Source organism: Palaemon carinicauda, chromosome 43 (assembly GCF_036898095.1).
Source record: "Palaemon carinicauda isolate YSFRI2023 chromosome 43, ASM3689809v2, whole genome shotgun sequence".
Taxonomy (NCBI): Eukaryota; Metazoa; Arthropoda; class Malacostraca; order Decapoda; family Palaemonidae; genus Palaemon; species Palaemon carinicauda.
The window spans coordinates 48,100,174-48,124,071 of NC_090767.1; the positions used below are offsets into that span (position 1 = coordinate 48,100,174).

The 23,898-nt window shown below is 48.0% G+C and overlaps 1 long non-coding RNA gene across 1 annotated transcript in view; it reads left to right on the forward strand.

Moving 5' to 3' along the window:
- Nucleotides 1-23,898, forward strand: part of LOC137633649 (uncharacterized) — a 37,216-nt gene that overhangs the window by 5,118 nt on the left and 8,200 nt on the right. Inside the window, exons 2-3 of the long non-coding RNA XR_011042333.1 lie at nucleotides 5,171-5,581; nucleotides 14,737-15,147. This is a non-coding gene — a long non-coding RNA (uncharacterized lncRNA). The remainder of the gene's footprint in view (nucleotides 1-5,170; nucleotides 5,582-14,736; nucleotides 15,148-23,898) is intronic.

Sequence of the window (23,898 nt, forward strand, 5' to 3'; positions counted from 1 at the left end):
GACTCTTCTCGCCAGCGCTCTCCTGCTCGCCAGCGCTCTCCTGCTCGCCAGCGCTCTCCTGATCACCAGCGTTCACCTGCTCGCCAGCGCTCTCCTGCGGATGAGTCAACAGACGCTTCTTTCCAGCGCTCGCCTGCGCGCAAGCGCTCTTCTGTCTCTGCTGAGCGTCAACAGTCTCCTGAGCGGCGTCAATCTCCTGCTCGTCAGCGCACTACTGCACGCCTAGTTCCTGATGCGCACCAACGTTCGCCCACGTGCCCATGACCTTCGGATCTGGGCGCAGGCAAGGACATTGATCCTTTGCCTCGCCAGCGTTCCCCTGTGCGTCGACCACCGCCTGTGCACCACCGTGCGCTTTTTCCTGCGCGCACTTCTAAAGTGCATGCGCGGCCGCGCACCCACGGGTCGACTCCTGAGCCCGCTCACGAGCGTTCGCCCTTGAGCACATCAGCGGCCCTGCGCCCCAGTTGGCAGCTTCTCTCCGCGCTACTGCACGCGATCCTACGCGCCCGAGCGATCCTTCGCCTGTGCGCAAACGGTCGCCAACGCGCTCACGCGTCTGATCGCCACAGGTCACCGACTCGCCCACGCGCTAACTCGCCTGTGCGCAGTCGGTCGCCTACTCGCCCCACGCGTCATAGTTCGCCATCGCTCGCCAACGTGCCATCGCTCGCCAGTGCGTCATCGCTCGCCAACGCGCTTATACTCGCCTATGCTCTACCGATTGCCTATGCGCCATCGCTCTCCTGATTGCCAGCGATCGCCCGGGCCCTCGCACGCACCCTCACCTGTGCATCCACGCACATCTTCGCCTACGCGTCCACGCGCCAACTCGCCCGCGCACCTGCGCGCTAACAGTTGCCCGTGCGCGACCCAGCGGTTTTGCCAGCGCGACCCCCGACGCGATTCCTGCCGGGTTTCGAAGCTCGCCCAACCTTGCGAGTTGCCGGGGACGCGTGCTTCCAGATCAGCCTCGCGATCGCCATCTCGTAAGCGCCGAGCACGCGTCCAGTAGCAGGAAGACTCATCGGAGAGGTCCAGGCAACATTCTTCTTCCCTTTCTTCATTTCAGGCAGGCCCAGTAATATCCACTCCTAAGGATCAGCCGATCCCCTTCCCTCCAGCGGGAATCGCTGACACTGCGTCAGTCAGCCGCCAGCCTTGGTTTAATTCCCTGATGAAAGCGGTGGTGCAGGCTATGAAGCCGGCTCTCGCTGATCCGGGACTCAAACTAAAGACAGACTCACCCCCGCTGAAGAGAAAGAGAGGAGTGAACTTCGTGGTGACTTCTCCCAGGGAGAAGTTGGCTCCTAAGAGGTCCGACAGGAAGGCTCCATCCCCTTCGCAGTCGTTTTCTCCTCCTGTGGACGAAGCTTTTCCGTCCTCAGGAGAGTCTACCAAGGTGAGGGCCTCTCCCACGGCACCAAAGGTTAGGAACCCCACCTCGAGGAAGAGAAACGTCTCGCGTGGAAGGTACCTTCCAGACCTCTTTGCTGGAGTCCTGTAGCCTGCCCAGGAGGGAACCCAAGGACTCAAAGACGATTCCTAAGTCGTCTTCACGGATCCGACCAGAGCCAACCAGACCCCGGGAGAACATCCACGTGTCTCCCCAAGAAGAGCCTTTGGGGACAGGAGACTTAGCTGACAGTCCACAGGGAGGAGAGCTGCACGAGTCGGAGCATGCCTTCTGGCAGGTCTTGAATCTGATGAGGCAACTGAACAGGTTCAAGGACCTGGAGATCGCCCCTCGCGAAGGCAAGGATACGGTCCTAGACCAAGTCTATGGTACCCAGAAACCCCCAAGGGCCAGTGCAGCTTTGCCTTGGTCCCAGGGGGTGAAAAGTGCCAGAGATAAGGTCGAAGCCCAGCTCTCGGAACTCGCCTCCTCCAGCTGTTCTTCTGCCGGGAACAAACTCCTCCCACCTCCTCGTTTACAGCAGAGGAGGTATTTTGAGATCATGGGGGAGTCCAGTATAGCTCTTCCCCTCCACCACTCAGTGGAAGAGCTCACCAGGATAACTCTTCTTGAGAAGCTCTCCTCCCAGCAGGTGACATTCTCGGCATCGGGGATCCTTAGCCAGGAGAAGGTCGCGAAGTGTGCCATGCAGACCACTTCGTGGCTGGACGTCTGGCTGGGTTCTCTGGGCATCCTATTGCGCTCCGAGGACTTGTCTAAGGAGAGCAATAGGAAGGCCCTGGAGATCTTCCTCCTCTCGGGCACTCGCTCCATCGAGTTCCTGGATCACCAGATTACCAACCCGTGGGCCAACTCGATCTTAAAGCGACTTGATGCAGTGACCGAGAAGTTCCATCCGAAGGTCCCCGCCGTTGATGTCTGCAGGCTCAGACACTCCTCCATCCTTGGAGGAAGCTTGTTTAAGCCCAAGGATATAGAACGCACAGGTGAGAGGTGGAGGAAGTCGAATCATGATTCGCTCCTCCAAAGGGCCCTCACATCTCGGCCCTACAAGCCTCCAGCTCCACAACAGTATCAACAGCAGCCTTGCAGGACACCGAAGCAGGCTCCGGCAGCTAAGACGAAGGTGTCTAAGCCACAGCCCTTTCCTGTCAAGGACAAGAGGGGCGGAAAGTTCTCCAGGGGAGGCAGAAATCCTAGAGGGAGCGGCCGTGGCCGTAAACGCTAGGATTGGCAGTCCCCCTGCGTGTCCACCTGTGGGGGGATGCCTACAAAGTTGCGTGCACAGGTGGCAGCAACATGGGGCCGATTCCTGGACGATCTCTGTGATGGGCCAAGGATATCGCATCCCATTCACAACATCTCAACCTCCCCTGACAGCGAATCCAGTGTCGTTGAGCTCCTATGCCATGGGATCGGCAAAGGGGCTAGCCCTTCGGGCAGAACTCGAGACCATGCTCAAGAAGGATGCTGTCCAAGAGGTTGTCGACGGCTCCCCAGGCTTCTTCAGTCGACTCTTTCTTGTAAAGAAGGCGTCTGGAGGCTGGAGACCCGTCATCGATCTCTCAACTCTGAACAAGTTTGTCAAACAAACTTCGTTCAGCATGGAGACAGCGGACACGGTCAGACTTGCAGTGAGACCACAAGACTTCATGTGCACAGTGGATCTGAAGGACGCATACTTCCAGATCCCAATCCATCCGTCTTCCAGGAAGTACTTGAGATTCAGCCTAGACAGCAAGACCTACCAGTTCAAGGTACTGTGCTTCGGTCTCTCCACAGCACCTCAGGTGTTCACCAGAGTGTTCACCCTGATTTCGTTGTGGGCGCACAGGAACGGCATCCGTCTCCTCCGATATCTGGACGACTGGCTGATCCTGGCAGACTCGAAGTCGACCCTTCTTCGACACCGAGACAGGCTTCTGGGACTTTGCCAAGATCTGGGGATCAATGTAAATCTCGAGAAGTCCTCTCTGCAGCCGACCCAACGACTGGTATATCCAGGCATGTTATTAGACACCAATCTCCACAAAGCTTTTCCAAGAGATGAAAGAATAGCAAGGCTGAGGAGGGTTGTAGAGCCCTTCCTCAGGTGGGAAGAGCTTCCAGCCCAATCATGGTTATGTCTTTTAGGTCACCTAGCGTCCCTGGCCCGTCTGGTCCCGAACGGCCGTCTCAGGATGAGATCCCTGCAATGACGGCTCAAGTCCCGGTAGAATCAGGGCACCGATTCCCCGGACTCTCTGGTCCCTATGGGATCCACGAAACAGGCGGACCTGCGGTGGTGGCTGATGGACGAAAACCTACGAAAGGGAGTGGATCTTCTCGTCCTTCCCCCGGATTTGACACTGTTCTTGGACGCGTCAAAAGAAGGGTGGGGGGCCCACATTCTGAACCCGAGGGTCTCAGGCCTTTGGTCAGAATCAGAAAAGTGCCTACACATCAACCTGCTAGAGATGAAAGCCGTGTATCTGGCCCTTCAACAGTTCCAACGGACCCTGGCGGGCCACTCCGTGGCGGTGATGCGTGACAACACTACAGTAGTGGCTTATATCAACAAATAGGGAGGTACCTTTTCACAACAGGTATCCCATCTTGCAGTAGAGATTCTGAGGTGGTCCGAAGTCCACTCGATAACACTATCAGCTCGCTTCATTCCTGGCAACCCTCTTAATGAGAGAATGCCTTGATGAAGTCATTGAGCTTCAGCACAGCATTCTATTCCCGTGCTGAAACTTGGTGACGGGCAAGAGGGCTCTCGAACTTGGGGAAACTGCTCCCCCAGTTCGAATCTAAATTTCTCTCTTTCTTATCTTTTTCTTCCTCTTTATATTGCTTCAACCTTCTCGTAATATTATAAACAGAATGAGATGTAACATTTACTGGGATTTTCTTTGTTTTCTCCTCTTCCTTTGGGGCACAGTAGTCAGCCTGTTGTTTGTTGGACCGGATGATAGATGCAGCTAGGCCATATGATTGGGGAGGATGGGAAGATGTATGCTACCCATGTTCTCTTATGGACACATTCAGACAACGTATAAATCCACACGGATGTAAATTCTTCCCTGATCTTCTGCCAGTCCTTGGTAGTGGCTTATTCCAACACCTTCCTCATCTTCATGTCAAAGTCGTTGGGACATTTACACGCAGGAGCCGTCAGTTCCGCTCCTCCACAAGACCAAAGTGCTTTGGCATTTCCCGGGAAAGTAAACCGTCCGGTTTAATCAGAGGGAATTCCTCCCTCCGAAGGATAATAAGTCTCCTATTGAAGAACGGTGGTTTGTATAGTTAGGGAAAATAGAATTACTTTTAAAACCTGGGGATTTTATTTAAGGTCGATTTTTTGAGACAGTTGGAATCAATATGATAGACTGCCATCTCTTTGATGTTTTGATTATGAGCAATAATGTCTTATACACTTTCTTCATATTCTTCAATGGTTAAGAAATGTAAAGCAAAAGTACCAACACTTAACTTACTGCCACATATTTTGTACTTTTTGAAATGTATGATTTTATTAGGAAGAAGGAATGACTCTCTACAGTCTTAGCAAAGATGTGGGGTTCCTTTTTGGGGTTTATAGTGTCTAAGAGGTTTTGCAACTCTTTGGAATACAGTAATGAATAAAGAAGTGTAAGGTTTGATGGTGATGAATAAGAAGAGGCAGTTTTAATAATACAGTACTGTAGTCTCATTTCTGGTGTCATAAGTTGATGAAAATGTCAATACTTTACGTAAAATTTGGCGTTTCAGATGAAGGGAAGCCGTCCCTGGGAAATGGCATGGCATAATTGGAAACCACGTTTGGACTGTGCCAAGATGACACCGGCATCCTCTATCAGACCCACGATGCACCGGAGCTTCCGCTGCGCGACGGCGAAGAGCCAGCGCCGAAAGCGAAGAGACAAAAGAGCGAAAAAAGCAAAGTAAACGGTAACTCTGATTACCAGTCCGGTGTGATCAGCGAGACAGAATGTCAGAGACTCCTGAGGGGCTACTTTCAACTGGACCTCTGTCTGGAGGAGATGTACGCCCTCTGGTAAAAGGCCGACGCCAACTTTGCGGCCGTGTGTGTCCCAGCTTCCCGGGCGTGCGTATGCTAAACCAGGATCCCGTCGAGAATGTCTTCTCTTTCATATGCTCGTTCAACAGTAATATAAAAAGGTGATTACTCCTCTTACTTGTTGAAGGTAATGGTATCTTTAAATATGTAATTGTTCCGTAACCGAAATACAAACCACGCTATTTACATAGGGTTTACTTTCGTCGTAGCTGAAATGATGAGCCATTAGATTTTTAACGAGGGTTAACTACCACCGCGCTAGTTAGCTAGGGGGTAGGGGAAAGGGTAGCTTGCTACCCCTCCCCCCCACACACCGGTGAATTGTCTCACTTCACTTTTGGCTCGGACGATGAGCAGACGTGTCTGTCTTTCGTCCTAGCTTTTGACAGCCTTAACCTTTTTTTTCTTTTTCTTCAGCTTTGTGTGTTTGGAAGTTGGCCTCTACCTTCATCGCAATTATGCGCAAGTGCCCTGGACTCCCCGGCCGCCCCTGTGGAACATTCATGTCGGCGGTCAAGACGGATCCTCACACCCTTTGCCCGCAGTGTCGAGGTCAACAGTGTGATAGAGACTTAACTTGTAGTGAGTGCAGGGAGTGGTCTACCTCCCAGTGGGAGAGGTTTGCCCGGCGGCGTAAGAAGAAGTCCAAGAGAGACCTTTCTCCTTTAAGGGCTGCCTTGAAGAAGGAAGGCTCTAAGGACTCTTTTTCCGCCGCCCGAACCTCCTCCGAAGCTCCCACTCGGTCGGTCTCTCGTGAGAGGCCGTCGAGTGGTAGCGTAGGCCATTGTTCTGTTTCCCGACCTCGGGGTGCGGGAGAGGGCGTTGCCTCCCATAGCGAGGCAGCTCCCCCTCCTCCTCCGGGGGAGGATATTGAATCTCATTACGATGATGACCATGCTGTGTCTAATGATGATCTCTTTCAGCTTTGGGTTTCCTTGGGGCTTAAGGGCTTGCCCTCCAAGGAAGCCCGGTTTGACCTGATCCAGTAGGGGGCAGCTGTCAAGCAATCGCCGGTAATAGCAGAGGTAGACCCTCTGTCTATTGTCGACGTTATTGTGGCAGAGGCTTCCGACGGGTCTGGTCAAACCTCAGCTGCTGCTGCGGATGTTGCTGAAGGCTCAGCCTCCCCCTCCGAACATCCTTCGAGGGGAAAGTAATCCCACGGTCTCTCCTGCGGGTGCGTCTCCTCCTCGGGGGAGCGCACTGACAGAGACTCCTCTTCGGAGGACCGACGATGTGGATGCCCTGCCTCGAGGTCGCCTTCGCCGTAAGGCTCGTCCTCTTCGCCGTAGGGGCCTTCCTTCTCCCTACAAGGGAGTTAGGAGGCGCCTCTTCGGGTCTTCTTCACCGACGCCTTCCCCTGCAGAGGATTCTTCTCGTCGGGAGCAGACCATCGCAGCCACGTCCTTGGACCTCTCCGCAGATTGCTCACGATCTCCTACGCCTGCCAGACCTTCCAGTCCTTCCGGCCTGCCATCACCCCTGGATGCAGATGCACAGCAGGCGCCTTCTCATCCCGTCATCCAACAGGCACTGGTTCCTTCGGGGCAAAGGGACGTATCCCACGGTGTGGGTAAATCCCTTGCGCGTCAGGATTCCCCTGCGCGCAGTAGCGCCCATGCGCTCTCCAGAGCTGCAGCCTTCAGACACGCCTCGCCAGCGTGCTCCTGCTCGTCAGCGCTCTCCTGCTCGCCAGCACTCTCCTGCTAGCCGTCAGCGCCCTTCTGTTCCTGATGCGCGCCATCACTCTCCTGAGCGCCCACGATCTCCTGGTCGTCAGCGCGCACCTGCGCATCTTGTTCCTGATGCGCGCCAACGCACACCCACGCGCCCTAGATCTTCGGATCTGGACGCAGGCAAGGATCTCTGCGCCCATATTCGCCTGCGCAACAGCCCCCGCGCACTTCAAGAGTTCCTGCGCACTCGCGCGTCCACGGGTCTTCTTCTGAGCCCGACCGTGAGCGTTCGACCTTGCGCACTTCCTCGCCATCTGATCCTGCACCCCAGCTGACTGCGCATCGACACCCTCCTGCACGGTAACGATCTCCTGCGCGCCCGCGCGATCCTTCGCCTGTGCGCAAGCGCTCGCTAGCGCGCCCATGCCTTGGATCGTCACAGGTCTCTGACCCGCACACGCGCTAAATCACCTGCGCGCACTGCGCGCCATCGTTCGCCAACATGCCATCACGCGCCATTGCTCTCCAACGCGCCATCGCTCGCCCACTTCGCCATCGATCTCCTGTGCACCATCGTTCTCCTGACCGGCAGCGATCTCTTCTACCCTCACGCGCTCATTCACCTGGGCACCAACACACCCCCTCACCAGCGCGCCCGCGCTCCTGCAGTCGCCCACGCGCGACCCTCTGAATGCTCCATCGCGTGAGCGCCAGCGCGAACCCCATTCTTGCCGGGATCCGCAGCGCGTGCTTCCGACAGGGACGCGTTCTTCCAGATCGCCATCAGGATCGCCACTCACCCAGGACCAGGAAGAGTCACCGGAGAGGTCCAGGCAACATTCTTCCCTTTCTTCATTTCAGGCAGGCCCCGTTGCATCCACTCCGAAGGATCAGGAGATCCCCTTCCCTCCAGCGGGGATTACTGACACTGCGTCGGTCACCCGTCAGTCTTGGTTTGGTTACCTGATGAAACCGGTGGTGCAGGCTGTGAAGCTGGCCCTCGCTGATCTGGGACTTAAACCAAAGACAGACTCACCCCCGCTGAAGAGAAAGAGAGGAGTAGACTTCGTGGTTCCAGGGAGAAGTTGGCTCCCAAGAGGTCCGACAGGAAGGCTCCATCCCCTTCGCAGTCGTTTTCATCGTCTCCTGTGGACGAAGCTTTTCCGTCCTCAGCAGAGTCCAGCGGGGTGAGGGACTCTCCCACGGCACCAATGGGAGGAACCCCACCTCGAGGAAGAGAAACGTCTCGCGTGGAAGGTACCTTCCAGACCTCTTTGCTGGAGTCCTGTATCCCTCCTAAGAGGGAACCCAAGGATTCAAAGACGATTCCTAGGTCTTCTTCACGGATCCGACCAGAGCCAACCAGACCCCGGGAGAACATCCACGTGTCTCCCCAAGAAGAGCCTTTGGGGACAGGAGACTTAGCTGCCAGTCCACAGGGAGGAGAGCAGCACGAGTCGGAGCATGCCTTCTGGCAGGTCTTGAATCTGATGAGGCAACTCAACAGGTTCAAGGACCTGGAGATCGCCCCTCGCGAAGGCAAGGATACGGTCCTAGACCAAGTCTATGGTACCCAAAAACCCCCAAGGGCCAGTGCAGCTTTGCCTTGGTCCCAGGGGGTGAAGAGTGCCAGAGATAAGGTCGAAGCCCAGCTCTCGGAACTCGCCTCCTCCAGCCGTTCTTCTTCCGGGAACAAACTCCTCCCACCTCCTCATTTACAGTAGAGGAGGTATTTTGAGATCATGGGGGAATCCAGTATAGCTCTTCCCCTCCACCACTCGGTGGAAGAGCTCACAAGGGGAACTCCTCTTGAGAAGCTCTCCTCCCGGCAGGTGACATTCTCGGCATCGGAGATCCTAAGCCAGGAGAAGGTCGCGAAGTGTGTCATGCAGGCCACTTCGTGGCTGGATGTCTGGCTGGGGTCTCTGGGCATCCTCTTGCGCTCCGAGGACTTGTCTAAGGAGAGCAATAGGAAGGCCCTGGAGATCTTCCTCCTCTCGGGCACTCGCTCCATCGAGTTCCTGGATCACCAGGTTACCAACCTGTGGGCCAACTCGATCTTAACCCTGGATAGGTACGGTGGGTCGTTTGCGACCCCGAGCGTCAAAAAAAAACAGGTTTTTCTCACGTGACTCACCCCTGTGACTGAATTTGTGGGTGATCGACCTGCAGGGGGTGTCTCCCCTACACGCTCTAGTAGTGTCCAGATGTGCATTGCTGTAGCTGTACTCCTTCCCCGATTTCTGAGACGCGTCGGGGTCGTTCGCGTCCGAGTTTACCCTTCTGAGGTAGTTTGCATAATTATCAAAGTTATTACGTATTATGAAATTGTCGTAGAATGGTGCAACTTGTATAGGTTATCAGTTGTGGAAAGTCTTGGTGGATTGTTTGGCTACCATGTGCATGTTTTTTTTTTTAGTTAAAATGTCGTTCATCACCATGAGGACCATTTTACCGCGAGTGCCCCTTTTTCATTTTTTTTCATTTTTTTGCCAAGTCATTTTTCCGTAAGATATTGCCAAATAGTGTCGTAAAACTTTTGCTTGTTTAGTGTTGGAAAGTGTGTCTAGATGATCTGGCTACCCATGCATGACTTTGTTTTTGTCAGATACGACGTAGTTATTGGTATATTGGGTATTTAACTGCGGTTACCAATTTCTGTTTTTTTTTCAATAATTGTAAAAATTACTACGTAGTAAGGAATTGCCGTATATTATTCATTTTTTTTTCATGTTTATGTGTTAGAAAGTGTGCCTTGATGGTTGGGCTAACACGTGCATGTCTTTTTTTTTATCTGAGATGTCGTATATTAGAATGTCGGGCATTTTACCGCGAGTGTCCCTTTTTAATTTTTTTTAATTTTTTTGCCAAGTCATTTTTCCGTAAGATATTGCGAAATAGTGTCGTAAAACTTTTGCTTTTTTAATGTTGGAAAGTGTGTCTAGATGATCTGGCTACCCATGCGTGATTTTGTTTTTGTCAGATACGACGTAGTTATTGGTATATTGGGTATTTAACTGCGGTTGCCAATTTCTGTTTTTTTTTCAATATTTGTAAAAATTTACTACGTAGTAAGGAATTTCCGTATATTATTGATTTTTTTTTCATGTTTATGTGTTAGAAAGTGTGCCTTGATGGTTGGGCTAACACGTGCATGTTTTTTTTTTTATCTGAGATGCCGTATATTAGAATGTTGGGCATTTTTCCGCGAGTGCCCCTTTTTATTTGTTTTGCATTTTTTTGCTTAGTCATGTTACCGTAAGGAATTGGCAAGTAGTGTCGCAAAACTTATATTTTTATAGTGTTGGAAAGTGTTTCTAGATGATCTGGCTACCCATGCCTATTTTTTTTTTAGCCAGATATGGCGTATATATAAGTATGTGTTCGATTTTCCTGTGATTGCCATTTTTTCGTTTTTTCCCATTTCTTTCAAAATTACTACGTACTAAGGAACTATCACAGAGTAATATTTCATTTATATGTTTATTTGTCGGAAAATATGCCTTGATGGTTTGCCTAGCACGTGGCTGAAATTTTTTTTTTTTTTTCTGAAATGCCGTATATTAGAATGGCCATTTTTCCACGAGTGCCCCTTTTTATTTGTTTTGCATTTTTTTGCTTAGTCATGTTACTGTAAGGAATTGGCAAGTAGTGTCGCAAAACTTATATTTTTATAGTGTTGGAAAGTGTTTCTAGATGATCTGGCTACCCATGCCTATCTTTTTTTTAGCCAGATATGGCGTATATATAGGTATGTGTTCGATTTTCCGGTGATTGCCATTTTTTCGTTTTTTCCCAATTCTTTCAAAATTACTACGTACTAAGGAACTATCACAGAGTAATGATTCCTCTAGATGTTTATTTGTCGGAAAATTTTGTTTACTTTTTTTTTGATTGAATATCATCAAATTTTTTTAGCTAAAATATTGTTTTACATTTTTTTTTTCGATTTTATTTCCCTTCAAAAAAAATTTTTTGGGTCAGAATTTTAATTTTATAGTCGTAAAATAATCGACAATTATCCAGCAACCCACCATACAATTTTTATGCATATCCAATAATAATTAGATTAGTAAATAACACCTTGAAATTGACATACCCTTCCTACATTTCAAGTGGCAGATTAGGGAGTCTGAGTCAGTGTGGTTGGCGGCCATTTTGTGGACATATCCGAAGCGTAAGCTGCCCTATCTATATATATTCTTGTTCCCTATAGAATTTGTGATATTGTGGTATATTTTTACCTGCATAAATATCATATTATATATTAAATATATGTATTTTTTTACGAAATTTCCAAGTACTCAAAAAATTACCTTTAGATATGGCCCCTGATATAAATGTAATTTACAAAATAATGAAGATTTTTTTACATATTTCTATTTTAGGATAACATATGTTTATTCCCTAAAAAAATTAGCCACTTCCTATTTCATTTGGGTACCCAAAAAAATTCATGAAATTTGGACAATTTTTTTTGGCCAAAAAAAGTTACCCTTTTTTTCTCATTTCAGATCTTCACCTCCATGGGTCTGACTTCATCCAAAATACATCAAGATGTGTCCTAAACATTCAAGAATAAATTCCTAAAAGGATTTGTGTATATATGTATAAACTTTTTTTTTATGAATTTTTATGTCAGGTCTTTTTTTTTTTCTACTTAATTTTTTAAAATATTTATAATAAATAGTTTTTCTGCAGATGAGTAGTATTTATCTTTACAGTTGTTTTAAGCATTCATTGAAGTTTTTTTTGGCAAAAGAAAAAAGGAGGTTACTGCAAAAACTGATTTTTCAAGAATCTTTTTTGGCGTCGGGGTCGTTCGCGTCCGAGTATACCCTTAAAGGGGTGTCCGAGGACCGTACCTATCCAGGGTTAAAGCGACTTGATGCAGTGACCGAGAAGTTCCATCCGAAGGTCCCCGCCGTGGATGTCTTCAGGCTCAGGCACTCCTCCATCCTTGGAGGAAGCTTGTTTGAGCCCAAGGATATAGAACGCACAGGTGAGAGGTGGAGGAAGTCGAATCATGATTCGCTCCTCCAAAGGGCCCTCACATCTCGGCCCTACAAGCCTCCAGCTCCACAACAGTATCAACAGCAGCCTTGCAGGACACCGAAGCAGGCTCCGGCAGCTAAGACGAAGGTGTCTAAGCCACAGCCCTTTCCTGTCAAGGACAAGAGGGGCGGAAAGTCCTCCAGGGGAGGCAGAAATCCTAGAGGGAGCGGCCGTGGCCGTAAACGCTAGGATTGGCAGTCCCCCTGCGTGTCCACCTGTGGGGGGATGCTTACAAAGTTGCGTGCACAGGTGGCAGCAACATGGGGCCGATTCCTGGACGATCTCTGTGATGGGCCAAGGATATCGCATCCCATTCACAACATCTCAACCTCCCCTGACAGCGAATCCAGTGTCGTTGAGCTCCTATGCCATGGGATCGGCAAAGGGGCTAGCCCTTCGGGCAGAACTTGAGACCATGCTCAAGAAGGATGCTGTCCAAGAGGTTGTCGACGGCTCCCCAGGCTTCTTCAGTCGACTCTTTCTTGTAAAGAAGGCGTCTGGAGGCTGGAGACCCGTCATCGATCTCTCAACTCTGAACAAGTTTGTCAAACAAACTTCGTTCAGCATGGAGACAGCGGATACGGTCAGACTTGCAGTGAGACCACAAGACTTCATGTGCACAGTGGATCTGAAGGACGCATACTTCCAGACTCGAAGTCGACCCTTCTTCGACACCGAGACAGGCTTCTGGGACTTTGCCAAGATCTGGGGATCATGGTAAATCTCGAGAAGTCCTCTCTGCAGCCGACCCAACGACTGGTATATCTAGGCATGTTATTAGACACCAATCTCCACAAAGCCTTTCAATCAGACGACAGGATAGCAAGGCTGAGGAGGGTTGCAGAGCCCTTCCTCAGGCTGGAAGAGCTTCCTATCCAATCATGGTTACGTCTTTTAGGTCACCTAGCCTCCCTGGCCCGTCTGGTCCCGAACGGCCGCCTCAGGATAAGATCTCTGCAGTGGCGGTTAAAGTCCTGGTGGAATCAAGGCTCCGATTCTCCGGACTTTCTGGTCCCTATGGGATCCACGAAACAGGCGGACCTCTGGTGGTGGCTGATGGACGAAAACCTACGAAAGGGAGTGGATCTTCTCGTCCTTCCCCCGGATTTGACACTGTTCTCGGACGCGTCAAAAGAAGGGTGGGGGGCCCACATTCTGAACCCGAGGGTCTCAGGCCTTTGGTCAGAATCAGAAAAGTACCTACACATCAACCTGCTAGAGACGAAGGCCGTGTATCTGGCCCTTCAACAGTTCCAACGGACCCTGGCGGGCCACTCCGTGGCGGTGATGAGCGACAACACTACAGTAGTGGCTTATATCAACAAATAGGGAGGTACCTTTTCACAACAGGTATCCCATCTTGCAGTAGAGATTCTGAGGTGGTCCGAAGTCCACTCGATAACACTATCAGCTCGCTTCATTCCTGGCAACCCTCTTAATGAGAGAATGCCTTGATGAAGTCATTGAGCTTCAGCACAGCATTCTATTCCCGTGCTGAAACTTGGTGACGGGCAAGAGGGCTCTCGAACTTGGGGAAATTGCTCCCCCAGTTCGAATCTAAATTTCTCTCTTTCTTATCTTTTTCTTCCTCTTTATATTGCTTCAACCTTCTCGTAATATTATAAACAGAATGAGATGTAACATTTACTGGGATTTTCTTTGTTTTCTCCTCTTCCTTTGGGGCACAGTAGTCAGCCTGTTGTTTGTTGGACTGGATGATAGATGCAACTAGGCCGTATGATTGGGGAGGATGGGAAGATGTATGCTACCCATGTTCTCTTATGACCACACATTCAGACAACGTATAATCCACACAGATGTAGTTTCTTCCCTGATCGTCTCTCAGTCCCTGGTAGTGGCTTATCCCATCACCTTCCTCATCTTCACGTCCAAGTCGTTGGGAGGTTGATGGGCAGGAGCCGTCACTTCCGCTCCTCCACAGGACCAAAGTGCTTTGGCATTCCCCGGGAAAGTAAACCGTCTGGTTTAATCAGAGGGAATTCCTCCCTCCTAAGGATAATAAGTCTCCTATTGAAGAACGGTGGTTTGTATAGTTAGGGAAAACAGAAATTACTTTTAAAACCTGGGGATTTTATTTAAGGTAGACTCTGCGAGACAGTTGGAATCAATATGATAGACTGCCATCTCTTTGATGTTTTGATTATGAGCAATAATGTCTTATACTGTACACTTTTTTCATATTCTTCAATGGTTAAGAAATGTAAAGCAAAAGTACCGACACTTAACATACTGCCACATATTTTGTACTTTTTAAAATGTATGATTTTATTAGGAAGAAGGAATGACTCTATACAGTCTTAGCAAAGATGTGGGGTTCCTTTTTGGGGTTTATAGTGTCTAAGAGGTTTGGCAACTCTTTGGAATACAGTAATGAATAAAGAAGTGTGAGGTTTGATGGTGATGAATGAGAAGAGGCAGTTTTAATAATACAGTACTGTAGTCTCATTTCTGGTGTCATAAGTTGATGAAAATGTCAATACTTTACGCAACATTTGGCGTTTCAGATGGAGGAAAGCTGTGCCTGGGAAATGGCATGGCATCATAGGAAACCAAGTCTGGACTGTGCCAAGATGACACCGGCATCCTCTATCAGACCCACGATGCACCGGAGCTTCCGGTGCGTGACGGCGAAGAGCCAGCGCCGAAAGCGAAGAGACAAAAGACCGAAAGAAGCAAAGTAAATGGTAACTCTGATTACCAATCCGGTGTGATCAGCGAGACAGAATGCCAGAGACTCCTGAGGGGCTACTTTCAACTGGACCTCTGTCTGGAGGAGATGTACGCCCTCTGGTAAAAGGCCGACGCCAACTTTGCGGCCGTGTGTGTCCCAGCTTCCCGGGCGTGCGTATGCTAAACCAGGATCCCGTCGAGAATGTCTTCTCTTTCATATGCTCGTCCAACAATAATATTGAAAGGTGATTACTCCTGTTACTTGTTGAAGGTAATGGTATCTTTAAATATGTAATTGTTCCGTAACCGAAATACAAACCACGCTATTTACATAGGGTTTACTTTCGGCGTAGCTGAAATGATGAGCCATTAGATTTTTAACGAGCGTTAACTACCCCCCGCTAGTTAGCAGGGGGTAGGGAAGAGGTAGCTTGCTACCCCTCCCCCACCACACACCTGTGAGTTGTCCCACTTCACTTTTTGGCTCGGACGAAGACAGACGTTGGTGTTTTTCGTCCTCGTTAATGACAGCCTCAATTTGTTTTTTTACTTTTTCTAGTTCTGTGTGCTTGGAAGTTGGCCTCGACTGTTGTCATCGTTATGCGCAAGTGCCCTGGACTCGCTGGCCGCCCTTGTGGGAGTCAGCGGAGGACACCGATCCTCACACCCTTTGACCGCAGTGCCAAAGCCGACGGTGTGATAGAGAGAATACGTGCAGTGAGTGTAGGGAGTGGTCTGCCTCCCAGTGGGAGAAGTTCGGCCGCCGGCGTAAGAAGAAGTCTAAGAGAGACCGTTATCCTTCAGGGGCAACCTTGAAGAAGGAAGGCTCCAAGGACTCCTCTTCCGCCGCCCGAACCTCCTCCGAAGCTCCCACTCGATCGGTCTCTCGTGAGAGGCTGCCGAGTGGTAGCGCAGGCCCTAGTGGTGTTTCCCGACCTCGGGGTGCGGGAGAGGGCATTGCCTCCCTTAGCGTGGCAGCTCCCTCTTTTCCTCCGGGGGAGGATAATTTGGATTTTGATGAATTTGACCAAACTGTTGCTAATAATGATTTGTTTCAGCTTTGGGCTTCCTTGGGGCTTAAGGGCACGCCCTCCAAGGAAGCCCTGTTTGACCTGATCCAGTTGGGGGCTGCGGTCAAACAGTCGCCGGTAATACCGGAGGTATTCCCTTCGGATTTTGTCGACACTGTTTTGCCCGAGGCTTCCGACGGGTCTGGTCAAACCCTTGATACTGCTCCTGTTGCGGACGTTGCTGATGGCTCTTCTCCTCCCTCCGAAGATCCTCCGAGGGGGGAGGGGAGTCCCACGGTCTCTCCTGCGGGCGGGTCTCCCCCTCGGGCGAGCGCGCTGACAGAGACTCCTCTTCGGAGGGCTGATGACCCGGACGCCCTTCCTTGTGGTCGTATTCGACGTAAGGCCCGTCAGCCTCTTCGCAGCAGAGGACTTCCTTCTCCCTATAAAGGAGTTTGGAGGTGCCTCTTTGGGTCGTATTCTCCTGATCCTCCCCGTCAGGAGCAGCCCGTCACAACAGCGCCCCTTGACCTCTCCGCGGATCGTTCGCGATCCCCTACGCCTGCCAGACCTTCCGACCTGCCTTCTCTGTTCCTGGCTGCAGATGCGGTTTGGGCGCCTTCTCACCCTGTTATCCAACAGGCACCGATCCCTTCGGGGTAAAGGGACTCTACTCACGGTGGGGGTAAGTCCCTTGCACGTCAGGGTTCCCCTGCGCCCACCTGCGCGTTCGCGTGCAGTAGCGCTCAAGCGCTCCCCAGAGTTACAATCTTCGGACTTAACTTGCCAGCGCTCTCCTGTTCGGCAGCGATCACCTGCTCGCCAGCGCTCTCCTGCGTGGCAGCGATCACCTGCTCGCCAGCGCTCTCCTTCTCGCAGGTCTCCTGCGAAGCAGCGCCCTCATGTTCCTGATGTGCGCAAGGCGCACCCACGTTCTCCTGAGCGCCATCGTTCTCCTGTGCGCAGTCGCGCTACTGCTCAACCTGTTCCTGATGTGCGCCCAGCGCGCCAACGATCATCACCGCATCCATGATCACCTGATCTGGACTTAGGCAAGGGTACTAACCCGTCGCCTCGCCCACGCGTCCCTGCGCGCCCTTCTGCTCCGGCGCAACAGCGAGCTAAAGCTCCTGTTCGCGAGCGTTCGCCTGCGCGTTCGTCCACCTCTTCAGATGTGTGCAGTAATCTTACTGCGCGCTAACGTTCTCCTGCGCGTACACGCGATCACTCGCCTGTGCGCAAGCGCTCTCCTGAGCGCCCTCGCCCTCTTCAGTCTGATCGCCCCAGGTCTCCGACTCGCCCGCGCGATAAATTGCCTGCGCGCAGTCGTTCGCTTGTTCGTGGTACGCGCCATCGTTCTCCGGAACGCACGCGACATCGCTCACCATCGCGCCAGCGCTCTCCGCCTGGCAAACACTCGCCAAGTCGCTCGCGACTTTTTTCGCCTGGCCATCGTCGTTCTCCTACGCGCCGCCGTCGATCGCTTAGTGCTCAGCGCACTCCTTCACCCGCGCGGTCTCGTGCTCCTTCACATGCGCGCCAACGTGTTCTAACTGTCAGAGGCGTGGAGGAGGAGTACAGGTGGCTAAATAATCAAGTCAGGCGGCAGACCAGAAATGCTGTAAAGATAAAGGAGAAAGAAATATCGAGTCATGTGAAAGATAATTCCAAGATTTTTTGGCATTATGTTACATCTAAAACAAGAACAAAGTCAGGTATAGGTGACCTGTATGACAGAAATGAAAAAACAAGTACCACAACTAACAACAAGGAGAAGGCAGATATTTTATCAAAACAGTTTTCCGGGGTATTTATCAGAGAACCGGAAGGGGAAATACCAGAGGCTACAGCAAGAGAAGTACCTGTCATTAAAGGAGTGGATATCACCCACGCAAAAATAAGGAAAGTAATCCAGAAACTCAAAAAGAACAAATCACCCGGTCCAGATGGGTACATCCAAGGATTGTAAAGGAACTGATGGAAGAACAATTGGAACCACTTAGGATATTGTTCAACAGCTCACTACAGGAGGGTGTGGTACCAGAGGAATGGAGAATTGCACATATTACTGCCTTATTCAAAAAAGGAAATAAGAAAGATCCTGGAAATTACAGACCGGTCAGCCTTACAAGTGTCATTTGTAAGCTTATGGAATCACTACTCAAAGAAGAAATATTAACACATATGAAGAAAAACATGTTTAGCAAGAGACAGTTTGGATTTATATCTGGGAGATCAACAGCATTACAGCTCATTAAAGTGTTGGATAACTGGACGTGTGCACTTGATGAGGGGATGGCAGTGGATGTGGTTTACTGTGACTTCATGAAGGCTTTTGACCGCGTACCACACAAAAGGCTGATGAGAAAAGTTGCCAGCTATAATATCCAAGGGAAGTTACTGAACTGGATCCAGGGTTTCTTAACAGGGAGAAGGCAGAGAGTTTTAGTGAACGGTGAGGCATCAGATTGGGAAGAGGTTATTAGTGGAGTAACCCAGGGCTCGGTACTGGGTCCTTTGCTGTTTGTTCTGTTCATAAATGATCTACCTGAAGTGGTTAAGCACGGCAGCGAGGTGTTTTTGTATGCTGACGACACTAAAGTGTTCCGGAAGATTCAGGATGTGGAAGATTGCAACAGACTGCAGGGGGACCTAGACGAGCTTAGAAAATGGACAGAGAAATGGCTTTTGTTCTTCCATCCAGAGAAGAGCAAATACATGAGAATTGGCAACACCTCAGTAGACGATAATGGCTACATCATGTACAACAACATCAGCAAGACCAGAACGGAAAGAGACATTGGTGTAGTCATAGACGACAAACTTACTTTAGCTGACCATCTGGCTGAGAAAATAGAGAAGGCAAATAAGATAGTGGGCCTCATTAGGAGAACTTTTGTACACCTGGAACCGGCAACATTTAAGCCTCTCTTCACATCCTTGGTACGGCCACACCTAGAATATGCCAACCAAGTGTGGTGCCCACATCTTATCAAGGATATCAATGCAATAGAAAATGTGCAAAGGAGAGCATCGAAACTGGTGCCATGTCTCAAGGAACTGCCATATGAGGAGAGACTTAAGAGATTAGATCTACCATCATTAGCGTACAGGAGATCGAGAGGAGATCAGATTGAAACATTTAAGATCGTCAACAACAAGTATGATAAGGAGTGTACTGAGGGTCTTTTCAGGATGAGGGAGGATAGTGTGACAAGGGGCCATGATAAGAAATTATTCAAGACAAGAGCCAGGCTGAACAGTTGCAAATACTCCTTCCCTAACCGCATGGTTAACGTTTGGAACAATTTGCCGGACGAGGTGGTACACTCAGAGACAGTGACACAGTTTGAGTCAAGACTTGATAAATTTTGGAAAACACAGGATAAAAAATTCAATTATAAAGCTCAGATAAACACCACGTGCCACCGCCACCCACATAGTGTCCTGGCTACCATACTGGAGCCACAGGCCCCCTAGGGCCTCTTCCAGGAAAACATCTGTAAGAATATAGGCAGTCTATGGAACATTGTCCTACTTGCTAGAGTAATGTCCCTGCCCTTTGCCTATGCCATTCATGAGTAGCCTTTACACCTTGAAACTCTCAGGGTTGTGGTGACTAATGAGGTAACGTTCCTGACAGGTGAACGCCAGACTGGGGTTAGAGTCCCGCTCAAACTCGATAGTTCCTTCGGTTGCTGCAACCTCACCATCCTTGTTAGCTAAGGAGGGTGAGTTTGAGGTAGCCTATAGGTCTATTTGCTGAGTCATCAACAGCCATTGTCTGTCCCTCCTTGCTCCTAGCTTTGTGTGGAGAGGGTCTTGGGTGTTGATCATATGTATATATGATCAGTCTCTAGGGCATTGTCCTGCTCGATATGGCAATGTCACTGTCCTTGATTCTGTCATTCATGAGTGGCCTTTGAAACCTTAAAAAAACTGCCGTACATCGACACGAGACTTGGGTAGTTACAGATTATTATTATTATTATTATTATTATTATTATTATTATTATTATTATTATTATTATTAGCCAAGCTACATCCCTAGATGGAAAAGCAAGATGCTAAAGGCCCAAGGGCTCCAATAGGGAAAAATAACCCAGTGAGGAAAGGAAATAAGGAAATAAATAAATGAAGAGAACAAATTAACAATAAATCATTCTAAAAATAGCAACAACGTCAAAACAGATATGTCATATATAAACTATAAAAAGACTCGTGTCAGCCTGGTCAAAATAAAAACATTTTCTGATTTAAAGTTACCAGAGCCAAGATGCACATCGACTGCGGGTTCTAGACCATTCAGATATGTGGCCCAGTGTATAACGAACTCCCACTTGACGTCAGAGGGACTGTTTATATATAAGCTTTCAAGAATTTGAAGTTCTATATTCATTCTTGTTTCATTTTTCTAAAAATCCTTTACAAGGAAGATTTGACAATTAACGTGGACTGTGCTGTATAATTCTCTGAAGACCTTAACGTTGTTAACGGCAAATAAATGCCGTTTCAAAGGTCTTGCTTGGTGTGACAAGACAGATAACATCCCATAAAGTGAAGTAAAAGATAAAAAAGTGAACTGTCTGCATCGATTGTTTTCGTTACAATGACCTTTAAAGTAAAAACAGCACTGTCGTCTAGTTAAAATTGTTTCTAGAATAAAAAAGCGAAAGGGTAATACAGAATACCTTTAGCGAAGACATGATCTCGGAGATTTACTAATAATATAACAAGTTTGAGAGAAAAATGATCATTGGTCTGAAGAGACAACCAGTAGGAAAATCTTATGTAGAAGTGTCTTATCCATGTCCGTTGAAATTTCATATAGTTTGTTTATTTCCAATTTTTCCATATTTCCTTTCCTCTCTGGGCTATTTTCCCTGTTGGGACCATTGGGGTATAATATAAAAAAAGTACGCCAATATTTTAATGGGTGTAAATTGCCATAAACTAAACTAAATAAAAATAAAACCACCCTTCTCCTTCTGTGATTGATTTCCATAACATTCCAGGCATCGTTTGTCACTTCCAGCCGGTCGGTACCTGGAAGGGAGGGAGTCTTGAAATATTATACGTCCTTCAACGTATTCACCAGTATTGTTTATTTTTCCACCTCGGTAACTTTTCAAAACGTCATTTGGATAGTTTTAATCACATTGCAGCCGTTTGAAAATGTGTGTTGTCAATGAAATTATTCTTTATTCAGAAAATACAGATTGCAAAGCTTAACTGCTTCAAGTAATAACTGGGTCGAAAGCATTGGCAATTGAAGAGCCTATGTCTAAAGTTACTTTGCTTTACTTGAAAGGTTTAACCGGGTGCTGTCACACGCGGAAAGCCTTGTTCCTTGCATAAACTGCAGGATTTGTTTGCCGTATACATGGAGTACTTGAGAGTATCCCAAGATTAGTCTCACGATGGCTGCGGTTTAACTGTCATATTACCCACATTGTCGAAGCACTTGCAAAACAGAAAAGTCTTTTAATTTCTCTAAAGTCTTATCTCAAGTCTTTCAATGCCCACTGGGCTTGTCATGTAGCATTAGGGTTGCATATGTAGAAGCTCTAGAGGCCTCTTTAGAGGTAGTTACAATCCCTCTTTGTAAAGGAAATCGAAGCCGCGGGTGAAAAACCGGTAACCTATCGTATGCTAGTCTCTCTCTCTCTCTCTCTCTCTCTCTCTCTCTCTCTCTCTCTCTCTCTCTCTCTCTCTCTCTGATATTCTAGTAGCAGCAGCAGCAGTAGTAGTAGTAGTAGTGTTAGCATTGGTAGTAGCCGAAGCCACAGTAGTATTAGCAGCAGTAGTTGCAACACAGAGAGAGAGAGAGAGAGAGAGAGAGAGAGAGAGAGAGAGAGAGAGAGAGAGAGAGAGAGAGAGAGAGAGAGAGAGAGAGAGAGAGTGTGTGTGTGTGTGTGTGTATGTGTGTTTTTCACTACTGGCCTCTATTTACTTATAACGAGGGACCAACGAAACTTTGGATCGTGCGTACATCTTGGCTTCAATAACCAGTTATCTGAAATATTTTTGACGTCCGGTTCTGATAACTTGGGGTTTAATGAACAGCCAACGTATTTCAGGTAGAAAACTCTTTTATTAATTTTACTTTTGTTTATTATGTTTTGTAATCGGATAGGTTGTAATAGTTACAGTAGTCAATCATGGTAATAACAATTAATCATAAGTTTTTTTTTTTTAAAGGATGGTTTAAATGTGATATCCAGCGATTCATGCTACATTATTTATTTGACCTCTGAGAGAGAAATTACAGTTGGGGATCAAGTTGTCATTGATATTTCTTTTATTTTATCTTTTTCCCTAACACTGTGAACTTTGTTTTAACAATAGTACATACACATACATACATATACCAAAGGCACTTCCCCCAACTTTGGGGGGTAGCCGACAACAACAAGAAACAAAACAAAAAAGGGGACCTCTACTCTCTATGTTCCTCCAGCCTAACCAGGAACTCAGCCGAGTTCAGCTGGTACTGCTAGGGTGCCACAGCCCAACCTCCCACATTTCCACCACAGATGAAGCTTCATACTGCTGAGTCCCCTACTGCTGCTACCTCCGCGGTCATCTAAGGCACCGGAGGAAGCAGCAGGGCCTACCGGAACTGCGTCACAATCGCTCGCCATTCATTCCTATTTCTCGCACGCTCTTTTGCCTCTCTCACATCTATCCTCCTATCACCCAGAGCTTTCTTCACACCATCCATCCACCCAAACCTTGGCCTTCCTCTTGTACTTCTCCCATCAACTCTTGCATTCATCACCTTCTTTAGCAGACAGCCATTTTCCCTTCTCTCAACATGGCCAAACCACCTCAACACATTCATATCCACTCTAGCCGCTAACTCATTTCTTACACCTGTTCTCACCCTGTCTGTCACCCTGTTTAACAATAGTAAGAACTTTATATCATCAATGACATTTATGGAGAAGTAAAATTGTGTATAATCTGCAACTAGCTTGAACCTCATTGCATGTGTTTGTAATACTTTTGAAACATATAGTATAGATACAAAATATGACTGGACCGAGTACGGTTCCACTGTTTAGCGGTTCATATGATGAAATAGTGTTTCCAATTCGTACATAGTAATTTATGTCAACTAAGTAATCATTTCGATATCCAAAAGCTTCACATATAGTACCAGTGGACCGCAAATCCTTAAGTAGTGGTTCATTTAAATTATTACCGACAAGTTGTAGCACTTTTTCGAAATAAGTTTATATGAACTTGTCTGGATAGTCAGAACTAGTGTAGCTATAGGCCTTGCCACTTTCTCAGAAAAAAAAATAGGATGCTTACTCATTAAAACCTGTATTCAGGCTACTATTCTTAAAGTTATCCGCAAGATTAGAAAAGTGTTTTATATTTCACATTTAAAGAATTCTAGAAATTTATTAGCCAGTTCTTGATCGCTATCTCCAGGGAGATTTTCATTTCCCACTACACCATTTAAGGGACAAAAGAACTTATTCAATCAAGTCCGTGTATTTTCAACTTTAATTTCCCTTTTTCTCTAATGTCTCGCCATCGAACCCAGGAGATCTTTACTCAAGTTATAGTCTCTTCCATCAATGGGCACCATTATTAATTTATATTCACCCTATTGTATGCAGTTATTAGGCAATCAACACATATAGACTCCAAGTAAGCGTTAGTTGCCATGACTTCATGGATTATTGGTGACATTTTCTTGGTAACTTCATTAACAAATATAATTTACATGGAGAGATCTTATATCTAAAACTTTTTGTCTTTAGCACTGTGTTTTTCGGTAAGGGTAATAAAAAGTTATAAGTTACGTGTTTTAAATAATACTTAGTAATTTGTTCATAATACTTGGTATGATGCTAATTGCAACATGTTTGATACCATAAATTTTTCTTGAAGTTTTGTCACTTGTGATCAGCAGTCTGGGGTAGAAGTCAGTCTCTCTCTCTCTCTCTCTCTCTCTCTCTCTCTCTCTCT